Below are 25,113 nucleotides of genomic sequence, written 5' to 3' on the forward strand. Positions count from 1 at the left end.
TTATTGATTATTGCTCTTTTGTCTTTCAATATTTTTTGTGTAACTGATCTTTGGGGGATTTTTTTTTTTATAAATGATATTATGTAGGAATCTAACTGTCTTCTCCTAAGATAGGTAATGAGTTCCGATAGCATTTATTGAATGTTTCTTTCCTTACCCAGTGTTAACAGTCTGCCTGTATCATATATAAGTTTCCCATATATACACATATTTGTCTGTACTAATATTCCTTTGATCTTATTCTGTATCATTACATAATTATTCTGTTTTAATGTTATTATAGCTTTAAAGTTTTGTCTTTCAAAAATGTTTGTCTGGCTTACTTTTGGTTTTCATTCTTACAGATTAATTTTAGAATATATTCATCAAGTTAAAAAAATAAGGATTTGAAGGATTTTGATTAGAATTGCGTGAAGTTAAAGATACATATGGGGAAAAATTGGTATCTCTGTATTATTATATCTTCATGGTCAGTCATGTAGTATCATTGTTCATTTCCTCCAGCCTTTGCTGTACTTTTCTATGTTTCTTCAATACATATGCACTCTCAGAGGAATCAGGAAATCTCTGTCCCTGTACTCTTGGGGACTTCCCTCATGTTCTCTGGCTTCAGGAGTTTTTTCCTGGTTCTCACTAGAAAGCTGGGGTTTCCTTCTCTGAGTCTTAGTGCCTCCCCCCTCTACTGTTATACAGTCGTGCCCCATCGGGGCCCCCTGGGTTGAAGTAGTAAGGGAAAAAGAAAAGTACATCGTGAGGATGCTCCCCCTGTTCTTCATAGTGCCCTGGCTCCTTTTTCTAGTTCCTTAGGACAGATGGACAGGTTTTCTCTTAGGCTTTTAAGTGTCCTGCCTCTGAGGTATAGCTCTGTGACATGGGCTGGCTTCAGGGCAGAGGGGGAAAAAAAAAGGAACTGGGAACTACCTCCCAACCCCAGCACACATATACTTCCCAGCTCGGCAGATGCCCCTTTTACTCCAGCAAGAAAGAGGGGGTTTCTCTTGGAGTTTTTGCTGTGTTTGCCTGAAGCATAATTCTGTGACTCTGCCCACCCTCATGTCAAAGTGGTAAATAAAGGTATTTTTTTTTTGTTTTTTTTTTAAAGATTAAACTTAACCATCCTGTTGAATGTTCTTCAAGTTTTGACTTCCCTTCTTAGTGGTCCTGCTATTGGTTTACTTTTTAGAGTCTTCAGGTAGTTGGTTTTAGTATTCTCTCCAGAGCTTTTAGTTGTATTCTGTGGGAGAAATCGGCTCTAGTGAATGGGCTTTCTACATCTTGGCCTTCACTGCAAGTCAAGTTATTTCATTTTGAAAGTATTTTTTATTTTTCTAAAAACTCTTTCTTGTTCCTCGATTACTGCATTTTATGAACAGATTTTTGTTTTGCTTTGTTTTATGGATATATTGACTTCTTGAATCTGTTGATACCAGCTAAAATTAAAGCCTTTTCTTTTTGTTGCCTTACTTTCTTTCCTTTGGTTCATTGTGCCCTTGCTTTTTCACCTTAGTGCCGTCTTAGTTTTTATTAAGTAGCTGGTAAATCTTGGCTGTTCTTCTTTATAGTATTTTCAAATGAAGGTCTAAATCAGTGGTTGCCCACTTGAATATATATATATATATATATATAAGGCTTATATATATATAAGCCTCTTGGGGAGCAGTTTAAATGCAGATTCCTGGCCTCACAAAAATCTGATTCAGTAAATCTGGGGTGGGGCACCTAAACGCTTAGTTGATTCTGATGCTGGTGGCATCTTGGTAACTGTTGTAATTCTATAAAGGTCAATGTTCTTCTTTACTTCTCCACTGAATATCGTCTTCTCCACTGAATATCATCACTGACCACAGGACTCTGCAGGTCTGCTTCCCACTTGCTGTGATCCATGGGAGGCAGAGTTCCCTTTTTGTTTATCATGCAATTGCAGAGAGGAGGCTAACAAGTAGGGACCTGTCCCTCCCTCAATTTCAGCTATAGGGAAAGAATTTATCTGCAGGGAGAGTTCTGATTAGTTCTGAGTTGTCCTCCCCCGCCCCCCCCCCCCCGCCCCCATCCAAGGTTACCCCTTGCCTGCTGTTATCTCCATCTCAAAGTTCACACTACAAACCCTCTGACAAAGACTTTAGACTTAAAGTAAATGCTGACTAGCGTTTATTGTATACCATCAAAGTTGTACTGGTCTGGTCATCTTTGGTGGTTCTTCAGTCAGTTGTTTTGGGGCCTGCTTATACTTGTAGGCTCTCCTGACATGAGATATCTAAGACAGGGAAGAGCTAGATGAATGGGCTCAGGTTGCTATCTTGAACTGGAAAGCCACTGTTACTTTTAAAGCGATGTTGGTTTGTAATGTGCCAAAAGGTATTTTGAATTCTCACATGAAATAAACATCATAAAGTCTGTAGCTATATTATAATTTATTCTACTCAGGTGTGCAAAGAAAATGTAGCTTCTTTATTTTTCTATAACTCATCTTTTCATTTTGATGGACCCTTGTCACTGGGTAACTAAAGGAAGAGTACCAGCCTTACTCCAGTCTGGTAAACTAGGTCTTATCCAGTAATTGACATTTGTCTCTTAGGATATTTCAGTCTCTCTTTGGATACTAGTCATTCACATATCATCTCTTCTCTCACACCTTCCCACACTGGAAATCCAGACTTATGGGTTGGATGTCTGTGGCTTGTGTGACCTTGTAGTGGTGCGAGGATGTCAGGACCTGCGGGCCATGTGCTGTCTTCTCTGGTTCCTCTCTCGTGTCTCCTTTAGGGTCAGTGGTTGTGCTCATCCCTGGAGTTGTGACTACTTTGGTGCCACCAGAGCTCCGTCCTTAGGTGTTCTTCAGATGTCTGTGGCCAAAGCTGACAACGAATGTTACTTGAGATCTGTTCTCTTGGTTCCCGGGATACGTTGGCCACCTTCCCAGGTGTCACAGATAACCTGAGGCCTGGCTAGAGCTTCCCATTGGCCCCCTAGCCAGGTGGTCTCTTTTCCAGGCCTCTACTATGGCGTCACTTAGCTCCTAATCACAGTGACCTGTTCTGGAAAACTCACCTTCCAGCATCTTAAATTACCTCTCCTGTAGTACTTAAGAGCTCATGGTGCCTTCCAGTGCTTTCCCAGTGTCTTCTATGGTGCATAGAAAAGGGAGACTCCAGAGCAGATCCCACACCATTCCTTAGTCTGCTAGTGCTTCTGTCCATATTTTTGAAGTGGTTATCACATCAGCTTGTGCCAGGTGTGTGCAGAGGGGAGGTGAGAAGTTGGTGGTGAGTGTCTGTCTGGTGGGGGGATGCTCTGGAAGGCAGGCACTTTGCATAGTCTCAGCAGGAAGGAGAGCAGAAGCCATTCTAACTCTCAGATTTCCTTACTCCATCAAACATTGCCTTCCTTTTGCAGCCTCATTGTCTTCCTTTTGCAGTTTCTATGAGGAGAGAGTAATGAGAATATTGGTCTACTCACTTGCTTCTCCTGTCTCTATCTCACTTTTTTTATCCCACAGTCCTTTGGCCAGAATTAGGAATTTGAGACTTTAATTCACACTTTCTCTAGGTTTTATCCTCTTTCTTTTTTTTTTTTCCTAATGTTTATTTATTTTTGAGAGAGAGACAGAACGCAAGTGGGGGAGGAACATAGAGAGAGGGAGACACAGAATCCGAAGCAGGCCCCAGGCTCTGAGCTCTGAGCCGTCAGCACAGAGCCTGATGCGGGGCTCGAACCCACGAACTGCGAGATCATGACCTGAGCCAAAGTTGGACGCTTAACCGACTGAGCCGCCCAGGCACCCCGGTTTTATCTTCTTTCTACCATAGGTAACAAGCCGTACGTTCTCTCTGTCATGAACAGAAGGAATATCTGCTCTATAATGTGGAAAAAACTATTATCGAGTCTTTCAGGCTTGGTTAGAAAATATTAGTGTCAAAATTATGTTTTCTTTGGGAAAATTAGACTTTCAAGGTTTTTATCTTACTGCAAAACCCTTTTGTTTTTTATTCGGAAGGTGAATATTAAATATTTCTTTCTCTTTATATTCCTAAACTTCTCCAATCGCAGCGATGCTATTATAGAATGGTAGGGAAGCCAGTAGACGGAAAAGCAAATGGGAAAAGTATATTAATAACTGTTTTCATAATCATGTAGGGTGTATCTACCCTCATTATTCTTCTTTATAAAAATTTCTTTGGTTTTTCTTGCATATTTACCCTTTTGCCCTTTTAGTTATAGATTCTTATTGTTATGTTTCTGAAATATATTTTAGTTTTTATTTGATTTGTATGAAGCCTGTAATTTTGGGATCAGTTTGTGTCTTAATAATTTTCCCAAATAGGAAAATAGTCTGTGTTTCTATTTTTTTGTATCTTCTTGAAATATTTATCAATAGTATTTTGTAAAATTTTGAAATGTGGCTTTAGAATATAGGTCTCATATTGTTTTTACATGGTTCATTTTCTTTTTGACTTTGTTATTGTTGTTGTTGTCGTGTGTGTCTAAGAGTGCAAAATCCAACTTGCACTTCAGTTCCTTCTGCCTTGTGGCTCTGCCCTGTGTGTTCCCATACTACTTTACTTGTCTTTTCTCGGATTTCTCATATTTGCATTTACTAGAGTGTTGTGAGCTCAAGGGCAAGGGCTTAGGTGCTGTTTGTCTTTATTTGCCTTAGTGACTGACCTATTCCTGCTCGTAATAGGTGTGGGCCATCAGCAAACTCCTTACCTGATTTATTTTTCTCCACAGTACTTACCATATTGTAATATACTGTACTGTTTACCTATTTGTTTTATTTATTGTCTCTCTCTCCCCACTAAATTACAAATGCCACAGAGGCAGAGATGTTTTACTGTTTTGCTTATTACCTACTGTATTTCTAATACCTAGAAGAGTAACTGGCACAAAGGTGACCAGCGATTATTTGTGGAATGATTAATTAATGAGTTGTTCAAATTGAGATAATTGCCTAAATTATTCCACATGATATACAAAATACGATAGTTATAAACTTCTGATATGGAAAAAAATAAGTAATATACTCATAAAGGTATAGAATTTAAAAGCTAGGAACACCTTGGTATCATCTAACTCAGTCTCATGTTGTGAAATGCCCAAAGGTGAAATGACCTGACTTAAGCACACAGTCAGTTAATTGTTGAAATGGAACAAGAATTTAGAACTCTTGAGTAAATCTTAATAGTGGCATCTGGATATGTGGTTGTGGTTAAGAAAAAGCACAGGTTCTGGAATCCGATATAGGCAGGTTATCTGACCTTCTGTGCATCAGTTTCCTTTTCTGCAAACTAGGAATAATTGTACCTTTTCTTATAGATTGTTCTGAGATCTATATGAGACAAAGCACACTAACTCCTAACTCTTAGCACACTGCCTGGCACCGAGTGGTGGCTCAATAAAGGTAGCTTCCATTATAACTATTTGGAATATTTTTCATCTGTAGCTTGTAGATGTGAAAGATCTTTAGCTTTTCAAGGGGCTTTAATCCCTGTAGTGTGCCAGGCTTGTAATTGTGTGTTTAATGTTTCTCCATTAGATTATAAGCTCCATAAAGGCATGAGTTGTGTCTGTTTTCTTTATTTTGATGTACCCGGTGTCTTTTACAGTGCCTGAAACATGGCAGGCACTGTATATGAATGAGTCATTAAATAACTGAGAAAGTTGCTAAGGGGCTTGAAAAGAGGAATATTTGATGGAAACCTTTGGACTAACAAATATTGAGAAGAATTACTTGGGCAGCTTTCTATGAAAACCCTAGGTAGCTTGTTAGGCTGATTCATATACTTCTAAGCAACCTTGTCCTGTGGTTTTTTCCAAGAAAGCTTCTGCTGGAAATGACAAGAATAGTAGAATTCTTGGCCAGATTATTAGTTGAGTTTATATGATATTGCCATTGTAGATGATACAATTAGCTTATGGATCACTCTTGGATAAGGTAAAATGACCCATTGAGGTTCTAGACCTGTGAAGCTGAGGGATCAAGTACCTCAGCCGCTCTGTGGAGAAGTGATAGTCTTGAGGCCCTTGCCCAGCCTTCACCTCCTCTCTCTCTCTCTCTCTCTCTCTCTCTCTCTCTCTCGTTATTATAGCTTCATTTCATGAAAATCAAGAAAACTGTTTTTCTCCTCAAATTGCTATCCCCTCCTTTTTTTGTACTGTTTTGAAGCAGTAACCATGGTTACTAGTAGAGGCTCCTTAGAGCTTTAAAAACATCAGTCAGCTTCACAGCTGGAGGCAGAATGATCTAGATAAAAGCGTAAGAATAAAGCTTACTGTGGTTTTTTTCCCTCTTGTTAGGACTGAGTTCTTTCATTAGGGAGTACTCTGCATAAAGGGCAATGTTCTTTGTTCTCATTAGAGTAGACAACATTTTCATTTAAATTAACAGTAAGTTAGCACCTGGCTCCTTTTCAGTCTGGAAAGAGAGGTAATGCTATCACTCCTCTATCCTCCACCTGAACCTACTCTTTCTCTGTCCTCTTTGTCTTTTCTTTGTCCTTACCACCTTCCCTGGGCCAATATGAGTGATAGCCAATACTGGGATTTGAGGCTCAGATGGAGAAGGTTGTGAAGTTGCAGGTTTAGATTAATGGGGGCGGGGTGGGGTGGGGGGCAGGAATGAAGGAGCACTAAAACCTTGATACAATGGTGTCAGGAGCATGTTTGCCAGGATCAAGAAGAATCAAGGGCCAGCTTTTACCAGAGGGCCCAAATAGGAGATTTCTAGAAGAAAGGCTAGGCAGCAAATAACTGTCTTGAGGGATGACACTGTTGAGAAAGGAGAGGAAATCTATACTTATGAAGCATCTAGTATGTATTGAAAGTACCACATAGGTACTTTCTACTCTATCATGCTCTCTTTTATAGAAGGCTGGAAGGATTCTTTTAAATTTTAAAATGACTTATAGTTATTTTCTTTGTATTATTGCCTTTGTATTCTGAAACTCTGCCATCTTACCATCAGAATGGTTTATACATTCTTGTTTCTTGGTGTGATCTAGACCAGATGTTGGCAAACTACAGCCTATGGGCCAAATCCTGCCTGCAGCCTGTTTTTTATAAATAAAGATTTATTAGAACACAGACACCATACTAGTTTGTATAGTCTATGGCTGCATTTGCACTCTGAAGGCAGAGTTGAGTGGTGGCTGCAGAGACCATATAGCTTGCAAAACCTAAAGTATTTACTGTCTGGTTCTTGACAGAAAAGTTTGCCAACCCCTGATCTAGATGGACTGGATTAGTTCATTTGGACCAGATCCAGGAATGGTTATATAGGGAGGAAAGCACAGTCTTAGGTTCTACTCCTTGTGAACATTAGAATAGTAGTGGCATGAAAAGAGGGCTTTAGGGATTTGGATGAAAGTCGTGGGCTTTCTGGGCCCTTTTTAATCATAGGTCCCAACCTAAACTGTGAAAGGAAACTTTAGATGTAAACATTGTGGACTGGGTTTTTTGTTTGTTTTTTTTGTTTTGTTTTTTGTTTTGTACATTTCTTTGCCATTTTTTATTCCTGCATACATACCTGTGTCCATAATCTCGTGTGGACTTACTCTCATTTTCTTACTCATTTGTATACTCACATAAATGTAGGCTTACATAAGTATTTTAATTGAAAATGACCTTGGAGATCATCTGCTCCAACATCCTTATTTTACACATAGCAAAAACTGAGTTTCTGAGAAGTTGTCATATACACCAGATATCAAAAAGCAGGTTAATGGCAAATTTGGGGAGTAAAAGCCTGGTGTTTTGACTAATTACCTGTTGTCACGCATTCACATATGAAGCCTCCTCTGTAAGGTCTTGTCCAACGTATCTTTAAGTAGGACTTAGAAAACTAAAGAAACAGCTCAAAGGGGAGAAGAGCATTAATTCTAAATTCTTATTTAACTCTGCTACTGATATCTTTGCAATTTTTAGTAAGTGTACCATTCTTTTGATAAACAGAAGTAAGAATCTAGAATATAAATCCAGTTTGTAAGGATGATTATGGATTAAGTTCTAGGTATTTGTTTCATTCCCAGGTAAATGTACAATTATTCAAGTAAACACAGTCCCTATTCACAGTGTATATTCACGGTCTCTGAGTAATTTGTAAGCAGAACATTGAAGAATTCAGAATCTGTGTTGTTGTAAGTAGGTTACATAAATGCATTTTAAAAGTTTTTCAGTTGTGAACTGAACAAACTAATTTATAATTTATAAGAAAAAGACAATTTATGACTTCACAATCTAATGAGAAAATTCCTTAAGAAGATATGATTTAACTAAAAAGACAAAAAAAACTCCACCAGAAATTACAGCTGTTTTACTTTTATATTCCTGATAGGGATATTGCCATCATAATCAGGCAGAGTCATTATTTTCCTAAAAGGCCTCTCCCTTTATTGCATCAGAAAACCATCATTGAATTTTTTCTTGCTGGTTCCCCGGGGACCTATATTAGACAAGAGAAATCCTAAGAGAAGTTTCCACAAAAGATCTACGTTGGAAACTGTACTATAAGAGCGGATATTAGCATCCTTTTGACTTATTCCAAAGATGATTTATAAAACCGTAACACTAGTATTATTTGCCTATATTTAATTAATCTCTGCAGAGTTATGTAATCGTTCCTTCTCTTCCTGTATGTGATAAGTCAGGCTGCTCTACTGTCTTTCCTTTTACATTGGAGAAGGGTTTTACATTTTTTTTCTTAAATTTTCTTTCTTTTGTAATACAGTGAGCAAATTCATGTTGTAGCTGAACAGACTTAACCAATTTTAATTGTACATTAGTTATGTTATTTTAAAATACACAATTGCTATGGGATCTTTCAGAAATTTAAGGCATTTTAGTAATTCAGTATACTTAGTTGTATATTTTTATTGAAGGCCTGTCTCCAAATGGATTATCTACACAAAGACAATCAAATGGAACACATGTTTGTTTAACTTTGGAATCCTAAATAAATGTTTTCATTACACTTGGTTCATTAGAATTGAGATTGACATATAATCACAATGGTTTGGATGTCACCTAACTGGAACTGTGAATTTACCAACATAGTTTAATGTTCTAACCTAGTATTTTGGATTCTTTAAAACCATGTTTTCTCTCTAATAGTTATAAAAATAATTGATTCCTCTTTATTGTTTGAAATTTAAAATAAATTTAATTTGTTAAAAAAAATGATTAGGTACAAAATGCTGCTTTGTTTTCTTTTCCTTTTTTAATGTTTATTTATTTTGGAGGGGGGGGGGCAGGGACAGAGAGAGAGGGAGTCACAGAATCCAAAACCAGGCTCCAGACCCTGAGCTGTCAGCACAGACCCTGAAGCAGGGCTCAAACTCACACACTGCAAGATCATGACCTGAGCTGAAGTCAGACACTTAACCAACTGAGCCACCCAGGCACCCCTGTTTTCAAACTTATTAATATGTCTCCAGTTTATTGAAGTCTATTTAAATTTACAGAACATAAGTTTCTAACATGAGTTCTATGGACCACTTCAGAGGGTCATTAAACTCTCCTGATACTATGTTAAAAATTTTTTTCCATGTGGGAATTCTTTTGAGATGAAGTGTCTGTAGCATTTAGTCCATCAGTCAAACAAGGTTAAAAACCACTTTTATAGGGCTTCTGAAGCATTGCATCTTCCAAAGGAATATTGAAGGTAAATTTGCTTTGCTTTCTAGAGTCACTTTATCATGGAATCTTGGAGTGACCAACCTCCATTTTTTATAGGTAAATAAATTGAAGCCCCCAGAAGTTAATGATGTACCCAAAGATTAGCAGAGAATCGGCAGGGCTCTCATGGTCTCCTGATTGATTTCTTAGGGCCTTTTTAGCCCTTCCGGCCTCTGCACAGAGGTTGCTGAGCATTCAACTTGACAGCCAGGTATTTGTATTTGAATACAGAGCATTTGTGGGCACAATAGAGAGCTCTAATAATTTGCTTCAATTATTTCATGACCTGTTGGTCTGATGCTAATTTATTGGTGTCTCAGAAGGAGTACACATGGAGGTCCCTGTAGTCCCAAAGGAAAACCTCTTGTCACAAAAACATAATACCTTTGGCAGTGTCCGTGTTGAAGTAGAGTTTAGGAAGATTATATTCATTCATTTAGCAAATATTTATTGTGTGCTTACTGTGGGGATATAAGTTTCACTAGTTGATAAAGAATAATTGCGGGGTCACTTGGATGGCTCGGTCGGGTAAGCATCCAACTCTTGATTTTGGCTCAGGCCATGATCCTAGTGTCGTATTTGAGCCCCATGTCGGGCTCTGTGCTGAGTGTGGAGCCTGCGTGACATTTCTGTCTCTCCCACTGTCCCTCTCTCCCACTTGTGCTGTCTCTAATAATAAATAAAATAAAATAAAATCTAAGAATAATTGTGGAAAATTATGAGATTGTGTTAATTTAATACCATCACCAGTTTAATTAATGTTGGAAAATGTTTTTCTTTCTAATCACTAACCCAGAGAAGAAAATGTCATATAATAATATTGATAGCAGTTTTTGTATGATAGTCTTTATTTAGTATGCCAGTCGACAGAGCTTTGAAATATAAATTCTCAGAGTACTGGGAATTAAGGAAATGTCCTTATTTAAATAAGGACCAAAGCTTAAAAAAAATAAAATAAAATAAAAAAATAAAACCAAGATTTTTATTTTATTTATCACTCGACTGTTTGATTGAGATTTAACTATTATTCTTAGTTAATGAGTTTTTAGTGTTGAATTTATGGTCACATTTCTCATTGTGAACATAGATCCTGAATTTTTATATTATTAGGTAATATAAGGTAGCATAGTTACAAGTGTTAAAAAGCTATAGCAAATTAATTTAAAGTATTCTTAAATGAACTTAAATTTTAATCGCTTTTCATATATACTTAAGATGCTTTCAAAATAAGGATTTTATGACTTAATGTCTTATTACATTTCAGAGAATTAAAGACTAATCCCATTTTACAATATTCATTTTAAATGGTATGCTTGAGATTTATGAACTGTGAGATTTTGTGCATATCTTTCCAATCCCAATTAATCAGTATGGCTTTTAAAACTGGAAAAGATTCTTCGACATTCTGAGTCCTATTTTAAGATTCCTTAGCCAGTTCAGCTTATACAAAAAAAATCACTCCAAAGGAATACTAACATCGTAGTATTTCTGTTGTGTTTGTTTTCACATTCTATGCTTTTAAAAATGTTTTCACTTTATTTTATTTTTAGGTGTTTATTTTTGAGAGACAGCCTGTGCATGTGCGTGGGGGCAGGGGGGGATGGGGGATGGGGAGTGGGTGGGAGGGGCAGAGAGAGAGAGCGAGAGCGGATGATCCAAAGCAGGCTCTGCACTGACAGTAGGAAGCCCTATATAGGCCCCCAACTCACAAACCAGGGCTCCAACTCACAGACCGTGAGATCATGACCTGAGCCGAAGTTGGACACAAAACCGACCAAGCCACCCAGACACTCATGTTTTCACTTTATTTTTATATTCAAACATATAAGGTATGTAATTAGTTTTTAAGGGTGAATATATGATGAAATATTTTAGTTATAGGCAGTAAGATTCAGTTGATGCAGGAATCTCAGTTGTTTGTTTCCCCCCAACCCGGCCCGTGCTCCCATTAATAGTGTCCTGAGCTTGTAACCTTATATTTATTGCTTATTTATTGTATTGTTTCTTTCCTCAACTAAACCTCCCTTACCCCCAACTCCTTGAGGACAAGTTTCTAGATCAACTTTGAATCTTCAGGATGTGACACACAGCAGATGCTCATAAATTTTTTAAATAAATGAATTGATTGAGAGATATGAGGGACCTATCTTTGGGTCCTCTATAGCCACCAAACAAAATTTTAAACTCTGGAGTACTGTGTAATGGTTTTCCAGAACCTGTATGTCTCCGGAGAGATTGATTGATTGACTAATTGGTTTTTATTGGCTCATGTAATTGTGACAAGTCTGAAATCTGCAGAGCAGGCCAGCAAGCTGTACGCCCAGGGAAGTGTTGATGTTGCAGCTCAAGTCTGAAGATAGTCTATAGGCAGAACTACCTCTTCCTTAGGGATCTGTCTGTTTTCCTTTAATGCCTTCAACTGGTTGGATGAGGCCCACCTATATTAGGGAGGATAAAGTCTACTGATTTAAATGTTAATTCATCTTCAACAAAATCCAGAGTCAGATGTCTATAAGGGAAAAAGAAAGAAGAAATACTGCAAAAAGTGAATAGAGTTTAAGAGACATATATCCCAATTCTGTGGACTTCATTTGGATCCTGATTAAATCAAACCAGTTATAAAAAGATGGACTTTTTTTGTTTGTTTGTTAGACAAACAGAAAAAAATTTAAAATGGAGTAGGTATTAGATGATAGGAAAAAATTATAGTTTTAATGGAAATGACAGTGATATTATTCCATTTTAAAAATTACTCTCTGTATGGACTGAAGTCTTCATGTGTCAAATGAGTAGGATGTCTGTGATTGCTTTAAAATACTCTGAAAAGATGCTCAACATCACTCATCATCAGGGAAATACAAATCATAACTGTGATGAGATACCACCTCACACTTGTCAGAATGGCTAAAATTAACAACACAGGAAACAACAGATATTGGGGAGGATGCAGAGAAAGGGGAACCCTCTTACACTGTTGGTGGGAATGCAAACTGGTGCGACCACTCTGGAAGGAGGTTCCACAGAAAGCTAAAAATAGAACCACCCCACAACTCAGCAACTGCACTACTAGGTATTTACACAAAGGATACAAAAATACTGATTCGACAGAGCTCATGCACCCTGGTGTTTATAGCAGCGCTATCAACAATAGCCAAATTATGGAAAGAGCCCAAATGTCCATCGACTGGTGAATGGATAAAGAAGATGTAGCATGTATATACAACGGAATATTACTCAACCATCAAAAAGCATGGAATCTTGCCATTTGTAATGACGTGGATGAAGTTATAATGTATTATGCCAAGCAAAATAAGTCAGGCAGAGAAAGACGAACACCATATTTCAGTCATATGTGGAATTTAAGAAACAAAACAGTTGAACGTAGGGGAAGGGGGAAAAAAGAGAAGGAGACAAACCATAAGAGACTCTTAATGATAGAGAACAATGATAGAGAATAGGGTTGATGGAGGGATGGACGTGGGGGGTGGGTTAAATAGGTAATGGGGATAAAGGAGGGCACTTCTACGTTGAGCACTGGATGTTCTAGGTAAGTGATAAACCGCTAAATGCTACTCCTGAAACCAATATTACACTATATATTAACTAACTAGAATTTAAATAAATTTGGAAAAAAAGTGAAAAGACAACCAAAAAGAGTGGGGAAAAAATTACAAATCATATAGCTGATGAGGGATTTGTATCTAGAATATGTAAGAGGAAAAAAATTACAAAATGATGCATGTATAATACTACTTACATTCTAAAGTATGCACTTCAAAACAGACAAGCTTCATCTAGTTTTCAAGAATAGGGATAAACAGGGGTGCCTGGGTGGCTCAGTCAGTTAAGCGTCCCACTCTTGATTTTGGGTTAGATCATGATCTCATGGTCGTGGGATGGAGCCCCGTGTTGGACTCCTTGCTGGGCATGGGGCCTGCTTAAGATTCTCTCTCTCCCTCTCCTGCTTGCATACACACTCTCTCTCAATTCTCTCTAAAAACAAACAAAAAATTAAAGAATAAGGATAGACAAGAAGTGTTGATTTTTAAATAAATCAGTAAATAAAATTTTCCTTAGACTTACTCCATTGGCATACAAGTAATTAAAGTGTAATGTTCAATGAATTTTAAAAAGTAAAAATAAAATACTCATCTTTATCCCATGCCTAAAGTAGATGAAACAAGATCAGCAGAACATTAATAAGTGCTAAAGCTGGGTAATGGGCATATAGGGATTCATTGTATTATTCTATTTCTATATATAAAAGTTTCCGTAAGATAAAGGTTTTGGGTTTTTTGGGTTTTTTTTAAATGAGTTAAAACATATTAAGAACAGAGCTTGAGGGTTGCCTGAGTGGCTCAGTTGGTTAAGCGTCTGACTTTGGCTCAGGTCATGATCTTGTGGTTTGTGAGCTCTAGCCCCGTGTCAGGCTCTGTGTTGACTGCTTGGAGCCTGGAGCCTGCTTCAGATTCTGTGTTTTCCTTTTCTTTGCCCGTCGCCTGTTCACGCTTTGTCTCTGTCTCTTTCTCTCTCAAAAATAAATAAACATTTAAAAATTCTAATAGAACAGAGCTTGTCACATAGTAAAAAACATGTTAATTCATCTAAAAAATACCTTCATAACAACACGTAGATTGATGTTTGACCATATATCTGGATACTGTGTGGCTTAGCCAAGTTGACTTGTAAAATTAACCATCAGAGGTAGCAAGTAAGTGGTTAATTTCAGTGGGAAAAAAAATTTCTTGGCATTTTCCTAAATGAAATCAGCTATGAAGAAATTGAAATTAGTATAAGGAATATTAATAAATTAAAAAAGAAACATGCAAGGGTGGCTATGACCAGAATATATTTGTATATCAGAATCTTATTTAAGTGCAACAGAGGAAAAAAATTAAGGCATATGAATAAGTATTACATACTATATAAAATGGGAAATTTTCAGGGAATAGTGATCAGAATGGGGTAAATTTGGGAAAGTATTTTTAAAGAATATGCATTTTGATCAAATTTTGAAAATTGCATACATGCTATGTATACATGTATGGAGTTGGGGGGTAGTTCCAATGAGTAGAATGCCAAAGGCCTTTTGAGATGCTTGGGTAGGGAAAGGAGGGGAATAACTGAGAGAGGGCCTTGAATATACATTTGACATCTGTTAAGCTGGGCAGTTAGAACAACAACAACAGGGGTGCCTGGGTGGCTCAGTTGGTTAAGCACCCTACTTTGGCTCAGGTCATGATCTCGCACTTTGTGAGTTCAAGCCCCGCGTCTCGCTCTGTGCTGACAGCTTGCTCAGAGCCTGGAGGCTGCTCCGGATTCTGTCTCCCGTTCTCTCTGCCCCTCCCCTGCTCACACTCCGTCTCTGTCTCTCGAAAATAAATAAAATTAAAAAAAAAGAAAAACAGAACAACAACAACAATAGCAACAATAACAAACATCTGAGTTAATTAGGAGGGAGGTGATTAAATAAAAACATTTCTTGCAGATACCAGATACTGTTCTGCGTGTATAATGGGCTAGAGTGGTTTCTAAGCCCCAAGCACAGGAGAGGACAACCTGGTCAAAGATTTATAGAGAATCCAGGTCTCTTGGAGGTTGCTGTAGAACTTTCTGATTTCATGTTGCAGGTGAAGATGAGAAGAGGATATACTAATTTTGCCTGAACTGGCCATCTGGCACTCTAAGAATAATGTTGTTAATTTCATCAGTGATGTGGAAATACAGAAAGCAGCAGGTAGAATATGATGAGTAATGTACACACGTGGCTCAGTAGATACTCCATGAGGTAAAACTTGTGATGTTATTTTATTCTACTCTGAGGCATAACATAGAGTACCTTATTTTAAGGAATTTTATCCTATTTGGTAAGTCCAGCATGATGGTTATAAAATTTATAGTATAAAACTTAATATTCGAAGATATCAGACATATCAAATTACTGGTAAATCAGCTCTATCAAATTTGTCAGTAGTACCTGCTGTGGCAAAGACCATGAAAACTGCTGAAGTTCAGAGTGGGAGGGTATTTACAACTATTTTCTGGGAAGAATTTATGAAGGATGTACAATTTAAGCTCTCATAAAATAGGATTTGAAACATTTTACATAGTGGGGCATATGGGGCAAGTGGAAAACCCCCCAAGTTGGAGGCTTAGCTATGGCCAAAATGTACTACATGTTTTATTTAAAATATTTTTTTTAATGTTTATTTTTCAGAGACAGAGAGAGAGAGAGAGAGAAAACGAACATGAGTGGGGAAGGGGCAGAGAGCGTGATGGAGAAAGAATCTGAAACAGGCTCCAGGCTCTAAGCTGTCAGCACCCAGCCCCCTAGGTGCCCCTGTACTACGTGTTTTAAAAAAAAAAAGCTTTGTTAATTTGGATTATCTTATAATTTGTACATAGCCCTTTACCTGCTTATTGTGTATAGTTAGTCATTTTTATGCCTCAGCCTTTAGTCCTGCTATTTATTTTTACACTGGAGCCCTGGTGACCTGAAGCTGTAGCTTCAGTTAGTTGTATTTACCTTTTTTTCTCTCACTCCGCATTCTGTCAGTCTCAAAAAAATCCATGAGAGTATTGGTCACTTCTTGAAAGTGACACTGAGATGTTCTTTATTTTGTCTTCCCACTGTGTATGCCTTTGTTTTTATTTCTTTGCTTTTTACCCATAGTCCTAACAGCAGGGATGTTCCTTGTTCCAGAGCCTCATATTCCTACCATTGTCATTGTAATTTGGCCCTACCTCTTCTGCTTTCTTTCCAGATAGAAGCTGTTTTCAATGATGGTATTTCTTCCTGTTAACTTCTCAGGCCCTATTCTGATTTCTGTTCTCTAGACCTTATTGCCTCTTACTTATTTCTCCCATGGCAAATTTCTTCTTTGGATTGTGTTTATAGCAATTTTTATGATATGCACAGAAGTTGAATTACTGAAATAAAACCACTTATTTTCTGTACCTCTGTTAGTATTCTTTACCTCAGTTTTCATCAAGTCAACTGGATTTTTTCCCAAAGTAGTCTGTATCTTCAAGACTTCAGTATATATGATCATTTTGCAATAAAAAATAGTGGGTATTGTTAAGGCTTCTCACTTACAAAGTTACTGGAGAATGGAATGTTTAAAATATCCATGCAGCTTCCATGGATAACTTTCCGTAATTCCATGGCACCAATATTATTTAAAAAATAATATTGGACATTTATAATCAGCCAGTGAAGCTACATTTTTAATAATGCTGGGAGAAAAGGATTTAATAGCTTCTGAACATCTTAATCCTGCTCCTTTCCCTGACGATTTCATTAATTGGGATTCCTCTGGAGACTGTTCTTTGGAAAACAACTCCTACCTTCTTCCCACCTTTACCCGAGAGGTCAGAATACAAGTATTCCTTTCTTCGCACGTACTCTAATCTTGGTTAGAATTATTATGTCTCCCACCCCCCCCCCACTTTAATTGTTCCCTGTTACTACTTCTGTGGTTTCAAAAAATACTCACTCTAATTAAAATAAAGGAAGAGCACTGAGACTTGAATGTAGCTTTCAGTTGTTATATTAAGTACAATTTGCTAAATGGTCATGTGATTGGGGAAGAATAGGAGTAAGTGATTGGGTGGTCAGCCGGTAAACTCTTCTTTAACAAATGCTAAATTCTTTTCAATATTTAATAACTAATGTTTTCTTCGGTAGTAGTTCTCTAGGTAATCAAGACAGTATATTTTAGTTAATAAATAAGAACATAAGTAGGGCTATTGGAAATATTTATATTAAGTTATTCTCAATAAAATACTCTTCTAGAACCTCCTTAATCCATTTAATAAAAAATTATTGTCCTTCATTGAAAAGTATGTTAAGGGGCGCCTGGGTGGCACAGTCGGTTAAGCGTCCGACTTCAGCCAGGTCACGATCTTGCGGTCCGTGAGTTCGAGCCCCGCGTCGGGCTCTGGGCTGATGGCTCAGAGCCTGGAGCCTGTTTCCGATTCTGTGTCTCCCTCTCTCTCTGCCCCTCCCCCGTTCATGCTCTGTCTCTCTCTGTCCCAAAAATAAATAAACATTGAAAAAAAAATTAAAAAAAATAAAATAAAAAGTATGTTAATATGAACCAAGCAGTAGTATGTATACCCAGCCTAAGAGATGGAATTTTACCAATACAATGGAAACTCCCTTTGTCAGCTTGTTTCAACTCATCCCTCTTCCTGTCTCCCTCCAAGTATAAACACTGTACTGAGTTTTGTGACTGTTATTTTTTTAATTAAAAAATTTTCTTTTTAATGTTTGTTTATTTTTGAGAGAGAGAGACAGAGCGTGAGTGGGGGAGGAGCAGAGAGAGAGGGAGACACAGAATCCAAAGCAGGCTCCAGGCTCCGAGCTATCAGCACAGAGACCAATGTGGGCTCGAACCCACGAACCGAGAGATCATGACCTGGGCCAAAGTCAGACGCTTAACCAACTGAGCCACCCAGGCACCCCTGTTATTTTTTAATTTTAAAAAATAAAATTTACTGTATGTATATCTATGCCTAGACAGAATAGTTGATTTATTTATTTATTTTCAAACTTTATAAAAAGTGGTATATTGTATGTTTCTTCTTAAGATCTTCTTTTAAGTGTCTAGGATGCATTGCTCTGTGGAACATTTATTTTTGTGGCTGGTTGTGGATATATGACGATTTGTTCTAGTGGTGATTGACACGCTTGCTTTTGTTTTTCGTATCATGAATAATACTGCAATGAGTATTCTTATACGTGTCTTGTGGTATACATGTGCTAAAGCATCTCTACCTAGGAGTAGAATTGCTGGGCCATAGGGTATGTGCATCTTCAATTTCAGATACTGCTAAGTTATTTTCCAATTTGGTTTGTGGCACAGAGTGTCTAGATGTACACTAAAACTTTCCTCTTCTTCCTGGGCACAGATTAGGTAGTATTTTCCACCTTTTTTTTTTTTTTTTTTTTGCATTAGGATTGTCCATTTAAATGAGTTCTAGTCTGTAGAGTTGGAGTAGAAGTAATGTATGCCTCTCTTAGCCTTGGCCTACAGAAATTGGCCACGTGCCGTCATCCAGTTTCTCTTTTCCCATCATCTGGCCAAGTTTTGTTTCTCTCATACCAATTCTTTCATCTTTTTCTCCCTGTTATATATATTGTGCTGGACATACCTGTACAGGTGGAATAGAGGTGTAGTGGTCAATGACCATCCTTGTCTTGTTTCTAATTTTAAAGTGAATGCTTCAAATATTTCACAGTTATCTACAGTATTTTCTATGTTCTCTAGATACCCTTTATAAAGTAATGTGGTTCTCTTTAAGATTTTTCTAAAAATGTTATTAGGAGTGTTGAATTTCATCAAATGTTTTACCAGTAACTATGGAAAAGTTCATTTGAGTTTTCTCCTTTGCTCTGTTAATTTTGTGAATAATATTTAGATCTTTGTAATGCTAAATCATACTTATATTCCTAGTATAAACTCATATGGATTAATCTTTTATCATGGCATTCAGTTTGCTAATATAAGTATCTTTTACTCTCTGTATTTTTTTAGATACTTAGTTTGGGTAGTGAGGGATGCTGGGTTAAATGACTGTTTCAGAGATTCCCTAACTTTCCCAGTTCATTGTGCCCTTATACCAAAGAAATACCTTACAAGTATACTTATTAAGCGATTAGGTATAAACAAATTTGTATTTATGTCTTAGTAATTTAGTAGCTGTTTGAAAAAAATATATACATGAATTCAAAGAAAAAGTTATATTTTCATTTTATTTTTAAATAACCACAAATATAGTTGACCCTTGTACAATGCAGGGGTTAGGAGCACCAACCCTCTGCATAGTCAGAAATCCTGTATAACTTTTCACACACCGCCCCCCCCCCCCCGCCCGCCACCAAACTTAACTACTAATAGCCTACTATTGACTGGAAGCCTTACTGATAATTTGATTGACACACATTTTGTATTGTATTTTTACAGTAAAGTGAGCTAGAGAAAAAATGTTATTAAGAAAATTATAAGGAAAAGAAAATATAGTATTATACAGTATTTATTTTTTAAAAAATCCAATATAAGTGGCCCGGCACAGTTCAAACCATGTTGTTCAAGAGTCAACTGTACTTATTAATGGGATATGTGCATCTGAAGTATTGCATAACTTCTCAAATCTTGGAATCAGATTGGGCACTGCCACACTCATTTCCTATTCCATGTTGATTTTCACACAGTGATTGCTTTTTATCACAGCAACTACCATAAACTCAGCTTCACCAAGAGGTCATCAAAAGGAATGCAGTGTAATTTACTGTTGAAACCGTGAAAGAATGCGTGTGATGTCTGACAGATGTTGTATGTTGCTGTTTCCTTTCAAATTGAAAACGTCCCTTGGCACCCCTGGTGAATTCACTGTGGTACCTCAGGATGACTTGGAACATAGTTTGGGAACCACAGAACTAGTTAGGTCGTGAGTTTTGGAGAATGAATAGTGACAATGTGGACTTTGAAGGATACTACATTTTCCCCCCATTTGATATATTTTATAAAATATTAAGATGAGTTGGAATAACAAAGGATATCAGCCCTACCTTTAATAAAATGTGATGTATGAATTCATTTTCTGTGTTGAGGTTCCGATTGTGAGGGATGCCTGTATTTTATTTAGAGTTTTCACTTGTGTTCAAGAGTAAGCTTGACATATTTCCTTTACTAATACTGTTTTTTAAAAAAAAATTTTTTTTTAACGTTTATTTATTTTTGAGACAGAGAGAGACAGAGCATGAACAGGGGAGGGGCAGAGAAAGAGGGAGACACAGAATCTGAAACAGGCTCCAGGCTCTGAGCTGTCAGCACAGAGCCTGACGCGGGGCTCGGACTCACGGACCGTGAGATCATGACCTGAGCCGAAGTCGGACGCTTAACCGACCAAGCCACCCAGGCGCCCCTACTAATACTGTTTGGTTTAGGTATTAAGGTTGTACTGGTCTCATAGAACGAGTTGGGGAATATTTCTGCTCTCTGGCAACCTTTTTGGTAAAACTCAACTGCCTTGTGAGAAGATTAAAAAAAATATTTTTAATGTGTATTTATTTTTGAAAGAGAGAGAGAGAGAGAGTGTGAGAGTGTGTGTGTGTGTGTGTGTGAGCGCAGGGTGGGGGTGGGGATGTAGAGAGAGGGAGACACAGAATCCGAAGCAGGCTCCAGGCTCTGAGCTGTTAGCACAGAACGTGATGCAGGGGGCTTGAACTCATGACCCATGAGATCGTGACCTAAGCCAAAGTCAGATGTTTAACTGCCCAAGCCACCCAGGCTCCCCTTTGTGAGATTTTTTAAAAAAAATTGTTATGATTGAATTTTGGTTTTTTTTATTTGCTTGTCTGTATTATTTTCTATAATGCCATACCATATACCTTTAAGACCAAGCAATCTTAAATCAAGACACAAAGAAAATTTGTGTATGGAGTTAATTCTAAGTAGTTAGATCACTCAGTCCTCAAATCTTGTACTTTTTTTTTAATGTTTATTTATTTTTGAGAGAGAGAGAGCATGCACACACAAGCAGGGAAGGAGCAGAGAGAGAGTGAGACAGAGGATCCGAAGTGGGCTCTGGGATGACAGCAGAGATCCCCATGTGGGATTTGAACTTACGAACTTCAAGATCATGACCTGAGCCAGAGTTGGCACTGATCAACCCACCCAGGCGCCCCCTCAAAATCTTGTACTTTTAAACAAAACTGACTGACTTATGGTTTGGGAGAAGATTTTAAACTATTGATTTAGTCTCTTTGATAGCAGTAGGATTATTAAGTCTTTCCATATCTTCCTGGGTTAGTCTTTAAAAAAAAAAGGCAAGAAAAACTATTTTTGAATAATTTTAGATTTATAGAAAAGTTACAAAAATAGTATATTGAGTTCTAGTATGCCCCTTAACTACCCCACCCTGTTATTAATGTCTTATATTACCATGATTTGTAATTTGTCAGAACTAAGACACTGATATTGACTAATTAAACTTCAGACTTTATTTGGATTTGAGTAGTTTTTTTTCATTGAAATCCTCTCTCTGTCCTGTGTCCAACCCAGAGTTATCTCATTGTATTTGGTTGTCATGTGTCTCCAATCTCCTCTAGTTTATGACACTTTCTTAGTTTTAATGTGTTTTTATGACCTTGACTCTTGAGGTATACTGACCAGCTGTGCTATAGAATCTCTCCCTATCTGGGTTTGTCTCATGTTTTTCTCATGATCAGACTAAGGTGATGAGAAGAATACCACAGAGGGGAAGTGCCGTTCTCATCACATCATTTCAGGGAGTATATGATATCCATGGCATCACTGATGATGTTAAATTAACCTCCATCACACGACTAAGGTGGTGTTGCCAGGTTTTTCCACTGTGAAGTCATTACTCTTCTCTTTCCGTACTTTAATTCTTTGGGAACCGAGTTCCTAAGTCCCTAAGACTGGAAAGTAAGCTCCACCTCCTAGAGGGAGGAGTGGCTGGATGTATTTTTTGGAATTCTTCTGTAAGAAAGATTTGTCCCTTCTTCCTCATTTATTTGCTTATTTATTCAGTCATATGTTTATATCAGAGTGTTCTAGGTTTGTTTTCATGGGTTTTATGTTTTAAGAATTTACCTAGTTCATTTAAGTTTTCAAATCTATTCGTAGAAGGGTTTTCGTAATATCATTCTATTTCTTTGATCTTTGCTTTACTTATAGTTAGGTTCTCCTTCTCATTTTTAATAATTAACTTGTATCTTCTTTTTCTTGACCCAATCAAGGGTATTGTGTTACTCATTTCAAAGAACCAACTTTTGATTTTAACATTCTCTTTATTGTGTTTGTTTTCCACTTCATTGCTTTTATATTTCTTTTTATTTTTTTTTAAGATGAGGTTATTTTTTAGTTAGACATTTAACTCATTAATTTTTAGCCATTCTTCTTTCCTAATGAAAGCATTTATAGGAATACATTCTCCTGTGAGTATTGCTTTTGCAGCATAGTTTTGAAGTGTAATATTTTCATTATTGTTTCAGTCTTATTTAAAATTTTTTTTCTGTTAAAAATTAATTTTTTTCAGTTATTTCTTGAATTGTGAATTATTTAGAGATGTAGTTTTAAATTTCCAAACTCTTGGCAGTTTTGTGTTTAGTTTCTTTCTGACTTCTCTTTCATGTATTGTGATCAGAGACTATAGTCTTTCTGGGGGTAGTGATTATTCCAGTCTCTCCTCCGTGTTTCTTAACCTCTCTTGCATATTTTCATTTCTGGTGACCTTGTGGGCCACTGTAAGTTTGTCATCGCTGTCTTACTGTTCACTTAGTTTTAGTTTTTATTTAACTCTTTCATTGTGATTTTACTTAGACCGTTTTTCAGTTCTAGCACTTTTAGTTGGTTCTCTTTCAGATTTGCCCGTTCATTTTTTAATACCCTCCTGAACCTTATTAGTGTTTTCAATTTGCTTTTCTCTTTCTTTTGTGTATTAGATATATTTAATGTTCTATATTTGATAATTCTAATATCTGAAATTTTGTAGGAAATTTTTACAATTTAAAATTTTTTCACTGACTGTGTAATAGTGCCTTGTTTACTTGTGTGTTTTGTGATTTTCTTTTTGAATTCTGAACTCCTTTTCTTTGGAATCTTGTGTAATGATGGGGATTATTTTTGGTTTGGGTTCAGGATACATTTTTCTAGACAGGGTTTTCCTTTACTTCTATGTGCTTGGAGGTGGGGGCGGGAGGGTTAGTCTGTGAACCTGGATTTGAACATAAAATTCTCACTCTTGGTTTTTAGGAAGATCCACATCGTGTAGATGATTCAGGCATCAGATTCTTATGATTTTTTTGCCAAAGCAAAGAGGTAAATTTTCCTTGATGTTTGCCTTTGAGGTGTTTTTGATGTTTGAATTCATCTTTTTCCTGGGTTATTGTACTTCTTGGGCCCTGACTTTGTCTGATGGTCTCTGACACTTCAGGAGGCCTAAGCTTTTTTCCTCGGTCCCTCCACTCCTAGGTTATGCACCCTGACATCTGGCAGCTTTGCTGCTTGCTTTTCTTTTTTCTCAATTTATTTCCATTCTTGGTGTTAGTGATTTTCCCTTGTATTCTTTATGGGATATCCAGCATCGAAAAGGATAATTTTTATATTTTATTGAGCAGTTTTAGATGCTATATTGCAGAAGTGTTTTAAGACTTGTAGTCTAGCATATTTCAGGGAATGGAAATCCTGTTGGAAATTTTTCAAAAGGATAGTTTCTAGAAACCAGTCCAGACCCATAGACTAGAATCTGCAGAATGCAGGTCTAGGGTGCTTTTAAAATTTCTTAGATAATTTTGATGCTCTATAAGGTTGAGAACCACTGACATAGAAAAATTTAACAAGTTTGTTTTGTAAGCATAAACAATTAAGTATTAATAGCTAATGTTTATTGAAGATAAGTTACCAAACATAGTAGGCATGAGATAATCCTAGTTATTAGTAGTATTATTATGTGCTGGGCTCTATTCTAACCCCTTCACATATGTAGCAGTCTATCCCTCACAACACTATAGCTACAACAACTATCCTCGTGATATTTTTTATTATTATTATTTTTAATGTTTACTTATTTATTTTGAAAGAGTGCATGCACACAAGCGGGGAAGGGCAGAGAGAGAGGGAGAGAGAATCCCAAGCTACAGGGTTTGAACCCATGAAACGTGAGATCATGAACTGAGCTGAAACCAAGAGTCACTCTCTTAACTGACTGAGCCACCCAGGTGCACCAAATTGTCGTTATTTTATAAATGAGAAATTGAAGCACAGAGAAATTAAATAACTTACCCAAGATTACACAGCTAGCAAGTAGCACAATGACATTTTAATCCAGATAGTTAATATAATTCCAGGTAAGCTTAACCCACCATCTTTACAGTCTTGATTCCTAGAGGTAATCTAATATTGAAGAATATAGCCAGAAAAATATATTTGAATTATTATATATTCATGTAGCTTCAGTATAGGTATAGGGGAGCAGAATAGTATAGTAGAAACAGCTTTAAGTTACAGTGAGGCAGACAGGCATGAATCTTTCCTCAACTGCTTACTGTATAGTGATGAGAAAGCAGTTTATCTTTTCTGAGCTTTTACTTTTATTATTGGTAAAGGAGGATAATTATCTTTACTGCACAGAGATTTTGAAGAAATAAATAAAACCTATAACATGTTGCTTAACCATACACAAAATGGAAAGTATCAGGATTCATGGTATCCCCTAAGAAAATTATGTTGACTGCCATACAGGAGATTGTAGTAAACCTTAGTCTAGGATGATGTTAGGAGAGGCATTTGACGGCACTGGTTGATGGGGCTGCTGGGGGCCATGCTGACTGTCTCTCTTGAGAATATACTTGGTGCCAGGTGCTGCCCTAGGCTCTGGAGATACAGAAGTGATAAAGACATAGCCTTCCTGCTC

This window comes from Puma concolor, chromosome A3 (genome assembly GCF_028749965.1).
Source record: "Puma concolor isolate L17-30 chromosome A3, mPumCon1.1.hap2, whole genome shotgun sequence".
Lineage (NCBI taxonomy): Eukaryota > Metazoa > Chordata > Mammalia > Carnivora > Felidae > Puma > Puma concolor.